General features: G+C 39.5%; 1 protein-coding gene and 1 long non-coding RNA gene across 3 annotated transcripts in view; both read right to left on the reverse strand.

Moving 5' to 3' along the window:
- The window catches only part of MITF (melanocyte inducing transcription factor), a 281453-nt gene that overhangs the window by 181061 nt on the left and 79587 nt on the right, over positions 1 to 20805 (reverse strand). The gene's annotated exons all lie outside the window — the stretch shown is intronic.
- LOC135228501 (uncharacterized) overlaps positions 1 to 20805 on the reverse strand; it is a 128069-nt gene that overhangs the window by 27920 nt on the left and 79344 nt on the right. Inside the window, exon 2 of the long non-coding RNA XR_010319068.1 lies at positions 1 to 20805. This exon is cut by the window's left edge and continues 27920 nt beyond it; it is cut by the window's right edge and continues 19247 nt beyond it. This is a non-coding gene — a long non-coding RNA (uncharacterized LOC135228501).

Raw genomic sequence — 20805 nt, forward strand, 5'->3', positions numbered from 1 at the left:
TTACCCTTTGTAGAAATGTTAGACTCTTCTTCACCCACATATTTCAAACACAGAACCTAAATCTATTGATAAAATAGGACCCTATATTAGGGCCCAATTAGGAGACAGAAACCACAGAGTAATACGAACAGGTAAAGTTTAACATTAAGAATTATTAACAATAACAGATAAGCTAGTAAGAAGTAAAATCCAAAAACTCTGTTCCCATCGAGTCAATTCTGACTCATAGTGATTCTATAGGACAGAGAACTGCCCCACAGGGTTTCCAAGGGGCAGCTGGTTCAAACTGCCGACCTTTTGGTTAGCAGCCTGAGCTCTTAACCACGGCACCACCAGGGCTCCAGTAACAAGCAAAGAGCACCCTAAAGCATGTAAGAAGCAGCCACTTCTGTAGGGTTCAGACACAGCTGCTGGTGGCGTGCTGCACAGCAGGAAGTCTCTATGGTGCTCTGCCTGTGGAACTTGCTAGAAATTCATCCAGTCGGGTGCCAGGGAAAGCTGTTCACAGGGAGGTGTCTCAGTGAGGCACTCTGATACAAAACCCCCTGAGGAAGCATGCTGGGGGAAGCCGGCTGACTGCGGAGGGCTGCTGGCTACCATGCACTGCAGGAGTCGGCACAGGAGAAGCAGCCCACACTGCAGAAGCTGGGTGCTGAAGAAGCTGTGTGCACTCCAGGAACCAAGAACTGAAGAAGTCTCCTACGCTGCAGAAGCAGGCACAGGAAAAGCTCCAGTGCCAGAGAGCCTGGTGGTGGAAAAGCCACAGGCACTGCAGGAACCCAGCACTGGAGAGGCCTCCCACACTGCAGAAGCTGGGCACTGAAGACCGTGCAAGCATTACAGGAGCCCAGCACTGGAGAGGCCTCCCACACTGCAGAAGCTGGGCACTGAAGACCATGCAAGCATTACAGGAGCCCAGCACTGGAGAGGCCTCCCACACTGCAGAAGCTGGGCACTGAAGACGATGCAAGCATTACAGGAGCCCAGTACTGGAGATGCCACACATGCTATAGAAACCAGGCCAGCATGCCCACCACAACAAGAAGGAAAAGTCCTTTCTCCTACAATGTCTCTCCAGCATCCTCTCCTGAAAAATCTGAACATCATGCCAGCTGGCAAAGGAAAAATATTTGAAGAGTCCAGATGCATTTTCACAGAACAGGCAATAAAGGGTGAATTTAGAGCCTAAGAGGTAATAAACCCATAACTGACACAAACCTACAGCCATCAATTACAGTAAGCTCCAATAACCCAATACCTGGCATGATGCATCCCACAGATATTGTTCTTGTGAGAATTAACTTGATTAGAGATGATAAAACTAATTTAGAGGCAGGAAAACTCTACCGTCCAGAAGCAAACAAGTCTGGTAACAGCAAGAATAACAGAACTGTTTCTGAGCAAAGCATGGGGCATTTCTTTTCCTGGGATACATCTAACTTGTCTTCTTCTTACTATCTTCTGAGTTCACCCCAAATCACTTTATAGTTGGTACTTTGCCTGACACTGACATTGATAATACCAGTCTTCCGATAAATGCTGACCAGACTTGGAATATCAAAGCTCTCACAGACCCATGAATAATGTTGCTCATATTTTGACCTTTGCTTAGACATCTACATGAATGTGGTAACTGTTTTGTAATAGAATGTGTCAGTCCTGGCCTTTTGTCCAAGCTCTTGTCACTTGGCTAATCAAAACACAGGCGAGAGTGCATATTTTGTACTGGAAAAAAAAAAATCACAGTCAACCACTCCATAAACTTAGGATGGCAGGATTAATGACCTGATAGTGTCACAAGAATTCCAACGGAAGAAAAGACCCAAAATAAAGGAAGCAATCAAACATTTGTCAATAACTCACTTTGGTGCAGATCATAAAATGCAAGCTTTTAAGAAAAGAGTCGGATCTGGAGAAAGACCCTGATGCTGAAAGCAATAAAATAGCCATAATCCATACTGGCAGAAGGAAAAAAAGAAAAGCATAAAAGACTAAGGTTCAAAACCCAACTATATGTTGCATACCTGTGACGAACCTTAAATATAAAGACACAGAAAAGCTGACAGAAAAAGAATGCAAAAAGAGATACCAGGTGAACACCAATAAAAAGGACTTAATAAACCTGGGTTGAATAATGAATTTAAGGTGGGGCAAAAATAAACTTTGGGAATGAAATGAAACAGAAGATAAGGAATTTACAGAGAACAGCTAACAAGTACAGGTAGTCCTCCAACTTAGGGTGTATTTGAGTTAAGCCGAACTGCACTTACAGCCATCTTTTTATTTTTTGGTACATCTTATCATCAGTAATTGTATGCACTACATACAAAGTTGAAGCAAGTCATCTGCTGATGTTATCAGATCTGTAAGTTTATATGTAATGTTCCCAACCCTTGAAGACAAATAAAGACCAGATTTATAAAGATACTGATGATAATAATAACGAAAACTAAAAAAAAAAAAAAAAAAAACTATGAGGTATCCAGAACCAACTTACAACAGAGTCACCAGAATGGAACGCCATCATAAATTGGGAACTAGTGTGTGAGTGTGTGTGGAGGGGGGAGTCTGTGGCTGTGTGAGAGAGAGAGAATTCAAAATCTGGGAAACAATTTAGTCACCATTCCATAATCACAATCCATAGAGGAAAGACGAGATGACAAGGCACACAGAAATCCTGTATTATTCTCTCTCTCATACTCAATAGGTTTGTCTTCCAGTCCTCATGTCCAGTATATGTTTTGGTTTCTTGTTTCTGTTTGATTTGGTTTCCTCTTTTTTCTCTACTGAAATGGAAGCTCTGTGAAGTTAGTAATGTGTCTGTCTTTTTAAAATTTACTTCCCCAGTATCTATGGCAGTGCCAGGAATAGAACAGATATTCAAGAAATATCTGTAGCGTGAATTTATGAAATCCAACAAAGATTTAGAAAGCCACTCTTTATCTGATTATATATCTAATATCAAATATTGTGCACCAAGCATATTCTAAACTAGGGGCCAGCAAACTTCTTATGCATGTTCTGTACTTTCTTTTTTCAACCATTTACACATGTGAAAACCTTCCTTAGCTCTAGGGCGATACATGAACAGCTATCAGGCTGGATGCAGGTTATAGTTTGCCAATCCCTATTCTAAACTATCTGGTTCAGCAGTACAATTCTCGCCTTCTATGTGGGAGACCTAAGTTCAATTCCCGGCCAATGCACCTCATGGCCCCGTCTGTCAGTGGAGGCTTGCATGTTGCTATGATGCTGAATATGTTTCAGTGGCGCTTCCGGACTAAGACAGACTAGAAAGAAAGGCCTGGAGATCTACTTCCAAATATCAGTCAATGAAAACCCTATGGATCACAACGGTCCAATCAACAAGCAATCATGGGGATGGCACAAGACTGGGCACTGTCTCATTTCATTACGCATGGGGTCACCACGAGTCGAGGGCGGCCTCAACAGCACCTAATAACAACAACAACAACATTCTAAACTATCAGGATAGAGCAAAATCTTTTTAAAAATAATAATAATAAATTCATCATCAAGAAAATCCAGCTGTAGCTTTTGCTTTCACAGACAGACTTCCTTTTTTTTTTTTTTCCTCCTATTCTAAATAGAGAATTCAGAAGCCTAATATCAGCCTTATGGCTAGCCACTTACGTTGTTGGGTTTTGTTTTGTCTTTTTCAATCAAAAAATTCAAATTGATTGAATATATATATATATATTCAACTGCCTGAAACAATAAAATGCAAAGTGAGCAAGCCGCAGGACTGCAATGAAGAAGCCACCCTGAACCCAAGTTTATGGTTTCTGCCATCTCTCACTGTTCCCCGTGTCATCCTACCAATTAGATTTTAAGTTTCAGTAACCTCATTAGTTTTCTAGGCTTTATGACTCAAGTTTGGTGGGGGAAGAGGTGGCGACTCACAGAACAGAGACTTCAATGTCACTAGAAGCTGAGAAAATTTCAGCATTGTCAGGGCAGATACTATTTATAACCCATTTAACGTATATGCTTCTGAATGCATTTTCTACGCAGAGCATACGACCTACACTTCTGAATTCCTGGCTGAAGCCATGGTACAGAAATCAAGCAAATGAAGGTCTGACGACTGAAGGGGGGGGAAATGAACTCCTTGCTTATTATTTTATAAGATCCAGCATCATGTGACAAACAGAATTAAAAGGTTCCTGTTTTTGAGTCACCTTTGACAAGAAAGTGCCTCATCGCTATGAGTTTTGAGCTGAAGTTACTGGAAAAATGTGAGGTTGGAAAATATTCTACAACTAGGCTTAAAAAAAAAAAAGTTGTGGAAAACTCCATATAACTTTTTTCCAGAAAAAAAAAAAAAAAACACAAGTATGAATCCCAACCAATCTTACTGAGTGCATATATATCCGGCCTATAATCGCACACATATTCTATTTCTACGTTTAAGCTTTCCTCTTACTGCACAGGAGTCGGGTTCTACAGGAAGGTATCTTGACGTGATGCTGCCCAAAGTATGGGGTGTTGGGCAGCCCAGCATCACAGCAAAACTTCTACAATGACTGATCACAAAGGACTGTGCAAGCCCTGCACATTCGCTCCATTCCATTCATGGATCCCAACCAAATTAATTTTCTCCTGTGCCAATTCTATCACATCCCCTGGGTTTACAAAGAAGTTTTACCAGGCCATCAGAACCCAAAAAGGACTGAACATTTTCAGACCTAGCAGAAACTTAAAATAGAGCTTAAAAATAAAACAATGAGAATGAATTTTTAGCTCTGCAAAGCTCTTAGTTTCCAGAAAATTCCTTTAAAAGTGAAAAAAAAAAATCTTAGTCTTATTTTTATTGTTACATTTAAATTGCAAGTGACCAAAAAGCTACTTCAAAAATGCCAAGGTTTTCATTCTACATCTGACCAGACATGTTTCAGAATAAGAAGTCAAAGTGTAATTTGGTCAAAGTTCCATGGATACCCCTGGTAAAGATTCTCTCTAAGGCAGGATTGTCCCGTAGAAATACAATGCAAGCCACATACGTAATATTAGATTTCCCAATGGCCATAGTAAAAAAAAAAATGAAACAGGTGTAATTAATTTTAATACTATATTGGGCCCAGTATGCTGAAAATATTATTTCAACATTAATCAATATTAAAACTGATAAAATATTTCACTTTTTTTTTTTTTTTTACAAAATAAATTTACAAAATGTGGTATGCATTTCACATTTATAGCACATCTCTGTTTGGACTAGCCACATCTCAAAAGCTTAATAGCCACATGTGGCTAAACCATTTGCCATCAAGTCAACTTCAAATCATGGCGACTCCATGTGTGTCTGAGTAAGGTTTCCAAAGGCTGATTGTTTAGACGTACATAACCAGACTTTTCTTTCGAGGCACCTCTAAGTGGACTTGACCCTCCAGCCTTTCAGTTAGCAGCCGAGTACGTTAACCATTTGCACCACGCAGATGCTACTGTACTGGACAACAGAGCTCTAAGAACTTCTTTTACGTTTCTTTGAGTTCACTCACCCAACCCAGAAGGTTCTGGTTGCAATGACATGGCTATCTTCAGGAGAAGAGGATGTTCTGAGAAGTGTTTCAACTTCTTGGACAAGTTTACACTCTGTCTTCACTCTATGGCACATCCACACACCGGGCCATCTGTCACAATGGAACAATGCCCACCCGAAAGAAGGTGCCAGCTTCTAGAGACCAGACATGCAACCACAGCAAGAAGATTCTCCTAGCTTAAGCAGTTCCAAATTCTGAACTTCCGAACTTCATTTTTCCCAGGTGCTGCACTTCTGGACGTTTAGCAGAGCTTAAATTAGTACCGTTTTTGAGATGCTATCTTTGGGCAAGGAGGAGGAAAGCAAGGCTGAACCTTTTTTAGGATAGGCCTTTGAGGAAGAAGGTTACAGGAAACACAAGCTAACGTTGAAGGAGGCATTCTGCCCTTTATATGGCATTTTAAAAAAAAAAAATCGTGACTTAAAGTCTCTTTTGTGTGAACTTTACTCCCATCCTTCCCTCAACTCAACAACCGCAGTTGCTTTCCCTAAACCATTATAGTACTCTGATATACATAGGTATGTATCTTTTTCTTCTTGAAGGTCAATGTCATTGAAATTTTAGCCTATTAACTGAATAGGATTGAGAAAGGGTGTGCCAAGCAACTGCTGCTTTTCATTTTAAACATTTCTGTCCTGTTTGATTTTTTCTATATGCCTGCTTCTAAATAAAATTTTGGATTATTTTAAAAAAGAAAATTGCCTACCAATGCACACAGAATCTAGCATTGCTTCGACTGTGAATAAACACTTCTCTGATTTTAAAACATACCTTTGATCTCAAAGCCTCTGAATATTTCATGCAAATATTCATAAATGTTTTATTTAAATCCAGTATTTTCATTTTAAAAACAAAATATCTAGAAGGAATATATACATCAAAAATCCAAACTGTACTTCAATTCATGTATTCATTCAACATGTATTTATGAAATATTTTTGTTGTACCACACACTAAATATAGGCCCTGGGACAACTGATACAAACATGGTCTCTCCCTCATGAAGCTTAAAATCTAAATTGGAAAAATAGATAAGCCACAAAAATAGGATATGAGCACCAATACTGGGAAATTATAGAAAGCATATAGTGTTGTTGCTAGATGAGGCTGAATTGGTTTTTGACTCATGGCAACCCCATGTGACAGAGCAGAACTGCCTCAGAGGGTTTTCTAGGCAGTTGGAATCCACCAGCTGCTCCTTGGAAACCCTATGAGGCAGCTCTCCTCTGTCCGATAGGGTCACTGAGTCAGAATTCACTAGAGGGCAATGGGAATCTCTACAGTAGCAGATCTCCAGGTCTTTCTGCCACAGAGCCATTGGGTGGGTTCAAACTGTCAACCTTTCAGTTAGAAGCTAAGCACTTATCTGATGTGCATACAGTACTTGACCCACTGCTGTGGAGTTGATTCCAACTCATAAAGACCCTGTAAGACAGAGTAGAACTGCCCCACAGCTTTTCCAAGGAGCGGCTGGTGGATTCAAACTGCCAGCCTTTTTGTTAGCAGCCATAGCTCTTAACCACTGCGCTACCAGAGCTCCAAGCATAGAGTAACAGTGGGAGATACTGAAGCTAGGACTTCATGGATATACAGGACTCAGCTAGAAAAACTGAAAAAAAAGGGAGAGGGAATTACAAATGAAGGGGAAATCAAGTGCAAAAGCCTGGAATGAAAACAAGAGAGTAAATAGCCTAAGAAGAAACAAAAAGGGGAAAAAAAGTCCAATACAGTTGAATGATAAAAAGAAAAAAGCAGATTGTGGTGGGAGATACAACAGGGGGAATAGAGGTCTTTGTAGGTCACATTAAGTAGTACGGACTTTGTCCTAAAGGCCTTGAGGAGCCATCTCAGGGTTTTAAGATTTGAACAGCTCAAAGAGGAGCAGGCTCCATTTACAGCTAAGACTAGCCCAGGAAAAAGTCCCCACCAGCCCAATGCCCTAAATTCAAACTTAGGCAGACCACCAGCCAAGCTTTATCCTCATAATTACTACTGCAAATATATATACAAAGGGAGAGGTGCTCTTGACCCCTAAGCATAACTCTATATTCTGGAGTCGTCCCAGAGTAAGACAATGCCGAATAATGCAACCAGAACCCTGAAAACAAAAAAGGCTTTATACATAATGTGAATGGAGCCACTAAAACCAAGAGTTTTATTTCTACTTCCAACTTGAGCATTACTGTTATTAAGTATATCTCAAACATGTAGAAAAGAACAGAGACTATACCCGTATATGCACTATCTAGATTTTAAAATGGTATTCAGTATATCTGATTCAGTTTTTTTTCCCAGAAATAAAATATTATGTATTCTACAAAAATACGTATATATATATCATATGCTGAGTTTAAGATCCTTTTGTGTTCCTGCGTATTCCTTCCTATCTCTCTTCTCAGAAAGGAACTGCTATCCTGAAGTTGATATGTTTCTTTCCAGACCAAGTTTTCGCACTTTTGTTAAAGAGAGAAAGACAGACAGATCATGGTAGTGTTCTAATTATTTTAAAATTTAACTAAGTGGGTCCTATTGTATATACCAAAAAAAAAAAAACAAAACCCGTGGCCATCGAGTTGATTCTGACTCATGGCACCCCATAGGACCGAGTAGAACTGCCCCATAGGGTTTCCAAGGAGTGCCTGGTAGATTCAAACTATCAACCTTTTGGTTGGTAGCCATAGCTCTTAACCATTAAGCCATAGTATACTGCAATTTGCAATTTAATTCAGTATTTTTGAAATACACAGATTGGAACTATTTGAGGGGGTAGGGCAGTGTTTTGTTCTTTTTTTTTAATTATGAAACATTTCGGGTATACACAAAAGAATAAAGAAAAATGTAATAAACACACCAATGTATGCACCATGAACCAAAAACCCAAACCCACGGCCATCCAGTCAATTCCAACTCATCACGACACAGCTTAAGAAATAAAATGTTAAAATATAAACAGGTTTATTCTTAAAGGCTTTTTGCACAGGATCTTCAGGGAACATGTGTCCCTACAGGCTATGTGAGTAGTTTTAGAGCAAGCATCAACTCTTCCAACTACCACCCCTGAAAATCATCTGTAAATTTTTCTGTAACTTCTGTGACAGTTCTGTGAGGAGAAAAGGAAAAGTGTCTACGTTCTCCTTAACCCTATCACACTTTTGTGACAATTAACTGCCACAAGACTTACAGCACCTTGACTTTCTAACATAAGAAAAAAGTTTGCTTCTATTTAGTATCCTTAGTTTGTTATCTTTAAACTTCGTGGTCAAAATACAGACAGCTAAATGCTACTACCACCACCACCCATCATCATCAGTCATGATGCTGCCTTAATGAATAAGCATCGATACGTGGCAGGAGCTATACTAAGCATTTTACTTGCATTCGCACAAATAATGCTCATAAAACTGTGAATTAGACATTATTATGCCCACTTTACAGACAAAGCAACTAAGTCAGGGTGATGTTAACCTACGGCCAAAAATCAAAAGATGGCTAATACTGAAGAGCTAATAGGAAACCTATCTGTCTGAATTTCAAATCCCTGGTCTTAACCATTATATAAAAATAATGTTAGAAAAAAATTCCACTTTCAGCCACAGAGAGTAAGTAGCACCAGATGCTTCCCCACCATAATAAAAAACAAAATTAGACAAAATATATGAAACAGTTTTCCGTTATTAAACAATAGAGATTCTATGACTGTGATGGCAGAATGAAGAGAAACAAATAAAATGAGAAATCTGCTCACCTAGGCTTTCTGTGCAAAAAAAAAAGTACCTCCTAAATTGTGGGACAGAGAGGAGAAACCTGAGCAAAGCAGTTTCAGTGAGCTGAAACAAAGATTAGAATTTGGAGAGAATGAGGTGGTTGGACTATCTGGGCCAGAGCACAAGAAAGGAGTTATTTAAAAAAAAAAAAAAAAGACCCTAGAAATCTCCATTGGGGTCTCCTGAGTCTTTAGCACGTTCAAAGGGTGAGATTCCGCAAGGCTATGCAAGAACAACCACAAGAAAAAGATGACTAACAGGAAAAGGATATCTACTGGGAAGCTATAAGGTGAACAACTCCTGAAGCTCTCAAAGGGCTAGAAGACATGCAAGTTCCAACCAGGGAAAATGGAAAAATTTCAGTGAACACTTGGAGCATTCAGTAAAGGCCTGAAAAACAGGCTATGCCTCAGGAGTAGGACTAAACTAGCCTTAAAATTAGGTTATTCTAGATCCACTCTCATAAAGCTTAAAAACAAACCTCGACGTAACCTGCCTGACATTTTATTAACTGCATGCCAAGACAAAACTCGACACTTTTTACAGCAAGACAATAAAATCCAGAAATATGGCAGTGTAACATTCACAATGACTAGAATCCAAGGAAAAATTACCAGACATGAGGGCAGGAAAAGGCTAACTCAGCAGGCCTGCAGTGCTCAAATCCGCACATTCCAAAGAAAGGCCCGTCTTCGGGACTGGCATTTGGCCAGCTCTTGGGAGATAACCTCTAAACCCTTGGAATATTCTGCCTGATAAGAATGTTTTTGTATGACTGAGGCCTTGGGCCATGCTGTACTTATGGAACACCCATGCTATACCAGTTTGGCCAGGTAGTTTATCCCAACACTGTTATTTATGGTAAATACCCAGGTTTTTTTGGGTGGGAAGGGGGTTGGTAATAGGGATGTCTGAGTAGCTGAGGTTAGTCACACAGTGCTGTATGCCCGCATGACTGATTATTATAAAAACTCTGGACACCAAGGCTCAGGTAAGCATCCCTGCTGGGCAACACCTAACACATGCTGTCACACATTATTACTGGGAGAATTAAGCGCATCATTTTTTTTTTTTTTTAATGTGACTCTAGTGGGAGGGCACCTGGAAGTGTGCACCTATTTCTCCTGGATTTCTCCCATGTGTGTTCTCCCCTTGCTGATTTTGATCTGTATCCTTTCATTGTAATAAGCCATAACTATGAATATAACAATTTTTGAGTCCTACGTGTCCTTCTAGCAAATTATCAAGCCTAAGGATGGTCTTGGAGACCCCTGACACAGCATGCAAAGAAGCACTCAAGAAAACTAGATTCATAATCAAGAGAAAAATCAGTAAAAAAAAATCCATAATCACATAGATGATATAATTAGGAGACTGGGACAATTATTCTAAATGTGTTCAACTATTTAAAGAAAACATGAAGATAATGAGAAGAGAAATGAAAACTTTTTTTTTTCCTAAAAGAATCAAATGGAACTTCTAGAGCTAAAAAACACAGTATGTGATATGGGCTTTATGGGAGATTAAGCACTACAGAAGGGAAACCAAAAACCAAACCCAGTGCCATCGATTCGATTCCAACCCATAGCGACCCTACAGGACGGAGTAGAACTGCCCCACAGAGTTTCCAAGGAGCGCCTGGCGGATTCCAACTGCTGACCCTTTGGTTAGCAGCGGTAGCACTTAACCACTAGCCACCAGGGTTTCCTATGGAAGGGAAGGTCAGTACATTTGAAAAACAAAAGACAAGGCAAAAGAATTGAATCATAGGAACCAAAGTAAAAGGTTAACAATGATTAAAACTTCAGTAATCGGAACAATAAAAGTCAATTTACAGCTAGGGAATTAGCATAAGACTAGTCATAGAACAATGGAACAGAATAAAAAATATACCAAACCCGATGCCGTGGAGTCCACTCTGACTCATAGCGACCCTACAGGAAAGAGCTCCCAAGGAGCGCCTGGTGGATTTGAACTGCCATAGCTCTTAACCATATCGCCAAGGTTTCCACTGAACAGAATAAAAAAAAAAATTTTTTTTTTTTTTTATTCTGTAGAGAGTAGAAAAAGAGATGCATATTTATGTTCAATTGATTTTCAAAAAGTTGTCGAGGTAATTTGAGGAAGCTGAAAGACAACAGATTAATAACTGGTACATGTCTTTGGTATACAAAGATGCCAAATATTTCAGACTACACAAAAAAAGATGGCAGTAAAATTGAAAGATTAATAATATAGAACAGGAAAATTATAAATAGGATGCCCCCTAACAGGCTCATCAGAGCATTTACCTCATTGTATTGTAATTGCCTAATTGGACAACAGTCTCCCCCATTTGACCTCATTCAATTAACAAATATTTATTAAGCATTTACCATGTGCTGTAATGTGCTACACACTGAAGAAAACCATGATGCATACAAAAGACAATGTCCCTTCTCTTACTAAGAAGGAACAAAAAAGAGGCTAACATTTGGACAGATGGTGAAAGAAGAAGTTGTGTTAATGAACAAAGGATAAGAGATATAAGATAAAATTCATAAGCGGGGAAACCCAATGGGGCAGTTCTACAGTGTCCTAGGGTCACTATGAGTTGGAATCGACTTGACGGCAATGGGTTTGGTTTTGTCTTGAATGATTTTAAGGAGCCCTGATAGCACAGTGGTTAAGCACTTGGCTGCTAACCAAAAGGTCAGTGGTTCGAACCCACCAACTGCTCAACAGGACAAAGATGTGGCAGCCGGCTTCCATAAGATTGTTCAGCCTTGGAAACCCTATGGGGCAGTTCTACCCTGTCCTATAGGGGCACTATGAGTCAGAATTGACTCGATGGCAATGAGTTAACAGGTTCATACTCCACTGGAAAGAATGAACTTACACCTTTTAAAGAAATCTAAAATATCTGAGAGCTGGGTAATTCCACAAAGACTGCTAATGATTCAAGAAACTTGTGGTCCAATGTCAGATCTACGAGTAGTGGTTTATGACCATCCTTTTCCATTAAAGTCAAAGAACACAATCTAGAATGCAAGGAGAAATGGCCCAGGTCTTTTTATCAATAAAATGTGTTAAAAATCCTTATACTTTTGTCTCTCACATAAACTGAACTTTTAAATGGCTTGAGAAAGGGAATGATGTTAACGTTCTAATGTACTAGGAAGTGAAACAGCACTTCCAGGAGGGAGAATTATTCCACTTGGTGTAAATACATAAGTGAAATAAAAGACTCTGTACACATTCTACCTACTGACAGATCCAATCTTCTTTTATTTTACCTTATGTATCCTTAGTTACCTGTGCCAATAAAAGTTATCTTCAAAATTGACGTAGAGGGATAAGTTAGGCTTCATGGTGCCTGAATGTTAACGCGCTTCACTTGTGGGCCCAATCTCCTCAGTCTGGAGCTCCTGACACCCTTCCCCTTCCAATCATCAACTTTCCCCACTGTCTGCCCAACCCACAGAGTAGAAGCCAACAAAAGGATTTTAGGATGTGCCAATTGAGAATGTGGAGAAAATCAATCAACCGAATCATTTACATGGATGACCCAATTCCTGGTCTTTACGGAACACAAGGAAAGAAAAAGAATAACTTTAATCACTAAGCCATAACAAACGAGTCTTGTTGCCCATATTTTCAGAACTTCATGAGAAAATTGAACTCTAGGTAAAAAAAAAAAAAAAAAAAAATTGGTAAAACTCCTCTAAGATAATTTAAGCAACAAATAATTAGAAATTTTGAGAATGAAATAATAATCATGGGGGGGACAAGCTATGAAAATCAGAAGTTGTCAGAAGTAAAGAAATATTTAGTTAGAGTTAAATGAACAGTTAAAAACTTGGTCCTCCAGGCATATTTTAGAATTCATCTTCCCTTCTCTAATTCCTCTGGCCCTAGAGCAAACATCTCAAAATCCACATTCTCTAAATACCTGCTAAAAAGGCAGTCCCCTTACCAGCATGCTCTTTAACTTTTCAAAGCATTTCTACAACTATTATCGAATTTTTCACTGCACCATCCCTAGGAGATTGCCCAATTCCCACTGCAGGCAAACCTGGGAGTGTCAAGCACCTTGGATAAGGTCACTGAGCTATTTCAGGACAAAGCTAAGACTATAACTTACTACCCTCATTCCTTCCACAACACTGCACTATTTTGCTTACTCTTCTTACCCCACTTCTATTTTTATTATGGCGCCACCGGTTACTGAAAAGTTTCTCCCAACCTAATATTTTCATCGGGGCAGTTGGGCTTGCAAAGGACAGAAATCCACTGAAGGGAGCACAAAGAAGAAAAGATAAGGAAACAGGAAATCTCACAATTGCCCAAGAACAGGAATGAAATACAGCTGAGTGCCCAGGAACCAGAACTGGGAACAGGTCAGAGACAAGGCTTTCCTCCCCACTTCTTTCTCTCTCTCTTTCATAGGCCATCTAACTTAATTCATGCAAAATCTGTGTCTCCCCTTGCACACCTACTCTATTATTTAGTCTCTCTTTGTGCACAGTCTTCCTCAGCTCACACCGGGTCCAAGGTGATCATCAAACTCCCCCCACCCCTTCCTCATCCTTCCGTGCTTCACAGACCACAACAGCGTTTATTAACTTTACTGACTCTCTCCAGAGTTAGTTTACTGCTCGTCGGCTAGCTGATGGACTGCAAGGCTTTGGGCTGGATGTCCACCACTGGTCTGACTTGCTGTGGGGAAGAGAAAGTATGGGGCAGCAGGCTAGAAAACTGTTCTGGTAACAAGCAGATAATTCATATAAAAACACAGTTGCCACCAAGCCAACTCTCACCCACGGTGACACCCTGTGTTTCAGCGTACAGCTGCGCCCCGTGGAGTTTTCAGTGCTGTGACCTTCTGGAAGTAGATCACCAGGCCTTCCTTCGGAGGCATCTCTTCGGTATACTGCAACTGTCAACCTTTCAGTCAGCAGCCAAGCACATTAGCCATTTACACCACCCAGAGACTCCAGATAATTAATATACTGGGGCATTAAATCGATACATTATATAGCAACAAAGCGCAAGAACCAGCAGACATCCTCACTGCTTTTAATCAACCTGCTCTTTTTATGGATGAGAATATAAAGCTGGACGATGAAAAAAAAAAAATTACAGAGGAACTGATGTATTTGAATTGTGAATACTGAATATACTATGGACTGCCAACAGAATGAACAAATTAATCTTAGGAAAAATACAACCAGAATTCCCCTTAGAAGCAAGGACGGCAAAATTTCATCTTGCTTACTTTGGACACGTCATCAGGAAAGACCAATCACTAGAAAAGAGCATCATGTTTGATAACAGGTGAGTGAAAATGAAGAAAATCCTCAATGCGATGGATTGACACAGTAGTCACAACAATGGACTCAAACATATCAAAGATCATGGAGATGGCACAGGACCAGGCAACGTTTTATTCTGTTATTCATAAGGTCACCATGACTCAGAGCTGACTCGATAGCAACTAATAACAGCAATAGAGTAAAGTGACTTACTGAAGGTGACCCAGACGCACTGTGGCAGTCATGCCTACCATCCACGTATCCTGGATCTCCAAAGTCACATATTTTATTCTGAAACCTATCATCAAACTTGTTCAATCCACAGGTAATGGCATAGCTCTTCTCTCATATCAAGCTATATACCTTGATATATAAATAGCAAATCTATCATTAACCAGAATGTGTAAATAGTCATAAAATATTCCTACAGTGGTTCTCAACCTTGGCTGCCCATTAGAATCATCTTAGAAGCTTTTTTAAAAAATACCAGTACATGTGCCCCACCCTGAACCAATTACATCAGAATCTCAGAGGGCAGCCTCTCGACACTGGTATTTCAGTTTTTCAAGAGCTCTCCAGGTCATTCTAATCTGCAGTCATTGTGGAGAATCAATATTTTAGAATATTAAAATTAATGTGCAGATATATTTACAGAACTTCTTCAACCTCCCCCCCCCCATATGAATTCAAATTCAAAATAAGAAAGGCTCTCAAATAATTTGACAGCATATTTCAGGTCATATGTTTTAGGCAAATTTTAGGTAGTGACTATAGGAGCTACAAACTGTTGCTCCTCATGTAATGTAGTTTACAAATATTAAGTAGAATATAAGCTCCATGAGGGCAAGGACTTGGTTTGTTCTCTGTTGTATCCCCAGTGACCAGACCAGTGTCTTGTATGTCATAGGGGCTTAGTAAGTACTTGGTGAATGAACAAACAAATGAATGATCTCATTTATCCTTCACAGTGGCCTTTAAAGATAAATATTATCATCTCCTTGTCACTAACAAGCTAAGAAGGAATCTCACAGACTTAATGAAACACACATGTTCCAGCTATCATACAGAAAATGTTGAAATCACATGTCTTTTCAGGGATCTTTGATCTTTTCAAAGATCTCTGATTAAAGATCAAAACTGGTTACTTTAAAAAGTCATCCTAAATACTAGCTTTATTTTTTATTTCAATAGCTAAGCATCTTACCATTAAATAAACCTTTCGACTCCCCAAGCTCATATTGGAAAATAATCAAAGAATTCCAGCTGATGGAAAATACAGTTTGAACTGAAGCCACATATTCAATTCAGTGTGTAAGTTTTTAAGAATTAAATGGAAGTAATTAACCACATTTAATCTAAAGTGTGACTCCATTCTTGGTAAAGTAATGGACAGGCAAGCAGTAGTCAAAACCACACGGATTATCCCTGAACATTTGCCTTGGTCGTTCTCAGTATCAAATCCAGCAACAAGATACCAAATCTGTTCTCGGTTTTTGAAAAATGACATCCAGTTCTTCTGGCCAGCCAGTGCCAGACTAAGGATGGAGAACCACAGGGGATGAGCCTGTTGGACAGGAATACTCAACTGGACAAAAAAAAAAAAAGGAAAACTGAGAAGGGAACAGACCGTGTGTGAAAATAAAAATGACCACCACCACCAATCCTCATCCCTATTTAAGCAAAAAAGATTGTAATGGAAACTGAACCTCTAAGTATAAAGTGGGATAGGAATTTCATGATTTGCAAAAATTAAAGCGCTAAGCAAAAGAAGCGAAGAGAAACCCAAGAGTCTCTGCTGCTTTTTTAATTAAAACTATTGTTGGAAGAATGTTCAAGATACCATCTTCAGAATTTTTTAGAATGAGCAGGGATGCAAAAAGAGGCTCGTACACCAGTGTTCACTGCAGCGTTAGTCACAACAATAGTAAAAAGGTGGAAACAAGCCAAACGTCCATCAACATATGAATACATAAACAAAATGTGGTCTATACATACAATGGAGCGCTGTTCGCTCACAAAGAGAAATGAAGTTCTGGCACATGCTATAACCATGAATGAGCACTATGCTAAATGAAATAAGCCAGACACAAAAGGACAAACGTTGTATTATTTCACTGACATGAAACATCAAGAATAGGGAAATGTATAGAGACAGAGAGAAGACTGGTGGTTACCAATGACAGGGGGGAGGGGACAATTATTGCCTAAGGGGTACAGATTTTCTGTTTGGGGCGATGAAAAAGTTTTGGAAATAAATAGTGATGATGGTAGCACAACACTGTGAATATAATTAACGCTAAAGAATTGTACTCTTGAAAATGGTTAAAAAGGCTAATGTTGAGCTATTTACAGTCTACCACAATTTTTTTTTTAAAAAATGATTTTTAAAAAAGAATTTTAGAATGTCACAAATTTCACGCTTCATTTGTAAGAATAAACTGCATTTCTGCCCATGTTAATAAAAATTTTGATGTTCACTGTACAGTATGATTACTAAGACTGCAAAAGACAGCTCAAGAGACAAGCCTATACAACTATTGCTAAACAGTCCACCATGGAGGCAATAAAGGCAGAATGAATGAAGCAAGAATCCAGATGCTAGGAAAGACACGCACTACAATATTTCTTCACTTGGCAAATATTACTTATATTGAAATACCACTGTCAGTCTCATGCTGTGCCATGTGGAAAAACAAGTCTTCTACGGACAACACTATGTTATATGGAGAAAGATAACCTTCGTTCAGTGATGTTTATACATACTCACATGCCCCTGTGGGTTCTTATTTTTAAATCATAAGCTCCATTACATCACATTTTAATATGGGCAACAACCTTATAAAAGAACCACATGATAAACCAGTTGGGCCCAATATCTAAGAAGCACCCTGATCACAGATGAAGAATCTGGTGATCCTTGCCTTAACCCCTTTAATGCACAAGGGTATTATTTAGAAAATTATTGTTCTGGTATCCTAAATGATACCTTACTCTTACTGTCCAACAAGCTAATTGAAGAGAGATGAGAATAAGAAATCAATGACACAACAATAAAGCTTGGTATCATGCTACAGTTCACCTGTTGCATAAGAATTTAAAAAGCTGGACTCTGTCCCCTACGCCTAACTCATTCCTTATGCTATTCTCCCACCACACAACACTACACTGTACCCTGGTAATACCAAGGAATTAAGACATGTTCTGAGTTTCTGACCTCTCCAGGGCTACACCAGATGTCAGTCAAACTAGCTCAATCTGTTCGCAGTTCCTGCTCAAAGCTCCTGTTTTTATTTACTTAACAGGCTGACTAGACAAAATACAACAGTATATCATAATAAAAAAAAAAAAAACCCAAACCCATTGCCATCGAGTCGATTCCAACTCATAGTGACCCTAAAGGACAGAGTAAAACTGCCTCATAGGGTTCCTAAGGAGCAACTGATAGATTCGAACAGTCAACCTTTTTGGTTAGCAGCTGTAGCTCGCCACAGCTCTTAACCACTGCGCCACCAGAGCTCTGTATATCATAATCCAAAATCAAAACCAAGCCCAGTGCTTTCAAGTCGATTTCAACTCATAGTGACCCTACAGGACAGAGTAGAACTGCCCCATAGAGTTTCTAAGGAGCAACTGGCGGATTTGAACTGCTGACCCTTTGGTTAGCAGCCGTAGCACTTAACCACTATGCAACCAGGGTTTCCATATATCATAATAGGTGGACACAAAAGAATTTTAAACACCCTTAATTTCCCATAGCAGGCCATCCCCATGTTCTGTTGAGTTTTGCTCCTAACTACCTCTCAAATCCAACCATTTGTTCCAACTCTACTGTTTCCACCCTAGTTAAAGTCACCACAGCCTCTCAGGTAGACCACTGCAATGCAAGAGCTGCCTAACCACGCTTCTCATATTTACTCTTGTCCTTGGGCCCAACCTCAACCATCCCTGTTCAATCTCTTCTCCACACTGCAACCCAAAGGACCTTTTCAAAAAGCAAATCTAATCATGTAACCACCACACAACACTGGGAATCATGGCCCAATCAAAGTGACACATAGTTTTGTGGGGATACAATTCAATCCATCACAGATAGAAAAATCATGAACAGTAAGCAAATGGTCACTATAACATGTCTCTACAATACGCCCAGAAAATGACAAGCTTTATTCTATAACTAGATGTAGAACCACTGATGGTACATTTGTACTAGAGATGTGGGACCTTCATGTGTACTCTTATGTGATTTCATTGTTCAGATAAGCTGAACAAAGGTATTTCAGGGCTTTTCAAATTCAAGGACAAGATTCCACATGGCGAAGTCTTAAGACTGAGTCAGGCTTATCTGGCACAAACTGGCCCATGTTCCTTCCACTCAGAATTCCCCCACTGAGTACGGCCTCTTTGCCTCTGGGAGCCCTCTGAGAGCCTTCAGAGGCTCTTGAAAAGCAGAACAAAAAGAATTTGACAGTAAATATGTCAAGGTAGAATTAATCTTGCCCTCATATATCACAAAACCAAATCACATTTTAAAACTATCAACTCAACTGGACTTTTGTATATAAAATTTCCAAAATGCAAGAGGAATATGTAAACATAAGAATAATATCAAGTGTTAGTATATACTTCTTAAAAGAAATTTAATCATAAAAATGTCTTAAATGTTGGTCATGGAGGAAGCACAGAGAAAAAAAAGGCAAGTGATAAAAAGAACATGGAAGAGACACATCAGAGGAGGCCTCAACCTTAAAAGTGTGCAGAGGGTTTGAAGAGAAAATTGTTGACAGTGAAGAATAGGGATACAAACCTAACTGACAAAAAACTGATCAAGAAACAAAGTATTATACTATGTGTCATAACAAATGCCTATGTATTTCCAGAACTTCAGAAAGACTGTAAAGCTGGCTGGCCCATGAGGGAAAGAATTAACCTGTTCAGACAGTCCATGGACACTTAAAACTGTTTAGACTACAAAAGAGTGACCAATGAAACCGCGGTCGCTTGTGCTGACTCAGTCCTTCCGTATGCAGAGCACAGGGCACATCTGTCTCGCAGATTATTTCTTCTATTTGGACATGAACAGAAACCAAAGAAATAGCAGCCTTGCTCATCCATGATGAATACGCACTTCTATGAAAGGGACTTCCCAGCACCAAGCAAACTGTTTATCCCTTCCTCACTGTGGGAAAATACGTGGTTAATAAAAAAAACTGAGTTATTGGGTCAAGAAAGTTCATCATAATAATAATAGCAGCAGCAGTTTTCGATTTTTCATGGGATAATAATACAAACTGCTGAGAACCAAAATCTTCCACTTATCTTTCTGAGTGTGTATGGGGGGGGGGGGTGTGGGGGGGTGGGTGGTTGTGTGTGTAGCACCTGATTTCTGCTGTTAAAGTAATTTCCATCAGAATAGAGAGCAAATTTTTTAAAAGTTGCTTTAATAATTCCAGTATTTTATGTCAAGCATTCCTTTTTTTTTTTTTGAGGAGAGTTAGGTACTTCGTAATACTTCCCACAAAAACCAACAAATTATTTCATACCCAAATAATCAGAAAAGAGTAAGCCACAGGGCTCAGTTAATGCCCAAGGAGAATTCTTCCTTCCCCAAACATTAACCTCAATCCCAAATGTCCCCTGAGACAAAGACCAACACAGGCCACATTTCTGAAGACTTTTACTGGTAATGAGAATATGAGAATGACGAAACTGCAAATTTTTTCTGAGGACTACTACATAAGGGTTTATGGAAAGACTTGGTGTTGGCAAAGAATACTGAGTATTCCATGAGCTTTCAGAAGAACGAACAAATCTGTCCTGGAAGAAGTACAGCCAGAATGCTCCTTAGAAGCGAGAACGGTGAGACTTCATCTCACGTACTTTGGACATGTTACCAGGAGGGACCAGTCCCTGGAGAAGGACATCATGCTTAGTAAAGGAGAGGGTCAGCGAAAAAGAGGAAGGCCCTCAACGAGATGGCCTGACATTTTTACAGTAGCTGTTTAATACTGGGCTCAAACATAACGATTATGAGGATGGCGCAGGACCAGGCAGCATTCTATTCTATTGTACATAGGGTCACCAGGAGTTAGAACTGCCTCAATGGCACCTAACAACGACAACATGGAATAACAGAGGACTGTGTTCCTGAGGACAGAGAAAGGAGTTCCTGAGAAGTGTAGTGTC

The sequence above is a fragment of the Loxodonta africana genome, chromosome 22 (genome assembly GCF_030014295.1).
Source record: "Loxodonta africana isolate mLoxAfr1 chromosome 22, mLoxAfr1.hap2, whole genome shotgun sequence".
Classification (NCBI taxonomy): domain Eukaryota; kingdom Metazoa; phylum Chordata; class Mammalia; order Proboscidea; family Elephantidae; genus Loxodonta; species Loxodonta africana.